Source organism: Acomys minous (assembly GCF_964271855.1).
Source record: "Acomys minous genome assembly, chromosome: 7".
NCBI classification, from domain to species: Eukaryota; Metazoa; Chordata; class Mammalia; order Rodentia; family Muridae; genus Acomys; species Acomys minous.
The window spans coordinates 111,103,897-111,105,606 of record NC_140488.1 but is presented as its reverse complement, the minus strand read 5'-3'; positions in this window follow the sequence as shown (position 1 = coordinate 111,105,606).

Here is a 1,710-nt window from a genome sequence, read left to right as displayed (position 1 = left end):
ACCATCCCACCACCATCCCCACCACCATCCCCATCGCCATCCCCACCACCATCACTAACACCATCCCCACCACCATCCCCACCACCATCACTAACACCATCCCATCACCATCCCCACCACCATCCCCACCACCATCATCACCACCACCATCCCACCACCATCCCCACCACCATCCCCACCACCATCCCCACCACCATCCCCATCACCATCCCCACCACCATCCCCACCACCATCCCTACCACCATCCCCACCACCATCCCCACCACCATCCCCACCACCATCCGCACCACCATCCGCACCACCATCCCACCACCATCCCCATCACCATCCCCACCACCATCCCTACCACCATCCCACCACCATCCCCACCACCATCCTCACCACCATCCCACCACCATCCGCACCACCATCCCCACCACCATCCCCATCACCATCCCCACCACCATCCCTACCACCATCCCCACCACCATCCCCACCACCATCCCCACCACCATCCCCACCACCATCATCACCACCACCATCCTCACCACCATCCCACCACCATCCCCACCACCATCCCCATCACCATCCCCACCACCATCCCCACCACCATCCCCATCACCATCCTCACCACCATCCCCACCACCATCCCCATCACCATCCCCACCACCATCCCCACCACCATCATCACCACCACCATCCTCACCACCATCCCCACCACCATCCCCACCACCATCCCCACCACCATCCCCACCACCATCCTCACCACCATCCTCACCACCATCCCCATCACCATCCCCACCACCATCACTACCACCATCCCCACCACCATCCCCACCACCATCCCCATCACCATCCCCACCACCATCCCCACCACCATCCCCATCACCATCCTCACCACCATCCCCACCACCATCCCCATCACCATCCCCACCACCATCCCCACCACCATCATCACCACCACCATCCTCACCACCATCCCCACCACCATCCCCACCACCATCCCCATCACCATCCCCATCACCATCCCCACCACCATCACTACCACCATCCCCACCACTATCCCCACCACCATCCCCACCACCATCCCCATCACCATCCCCATCACCATCCCCACCACCATCCCCATCACCATCCCCACCACCATCACTACCACCATCCCCACCACTATCCCCACCACCATCCCCACCACCATCCCCATCACCATCCTCATCACCATCCCCACCACCATCCCCACCACCATCCCCACCACCATCCTCATCACCATCTCCACCACCATCCTCATCACCATCCTCACCACCATCCCCACCACCATCCCCACCACCATCCTCACCACCATCCCCACCACCATCCCCACCACCATCCCCACCACCATCCCCACCACCATCCTCACCACCATCCGCACCACCATCCGCACCACCATCCGCACCACCATCCCCATCACCATCCCCACCACCATCCCTACCACCATCCCCACCACCATCCCCACCACCATCCCCACCACCATCCCCACCACCATCATCACCACCACCATCCTCACCACCATCCCCACCACCATCCCCACCACCATCCCCATCACCATCCCCACCACCATCCCCACCACCATCCTCACCACCATCCCACCACCATCCCATCGCCATCCCCACCACCATCACTAACACCATCCCCACCACCATCCCCACCACCATCACTAACACCATCCCCATCACCATCCCCACCACCATCCCCACC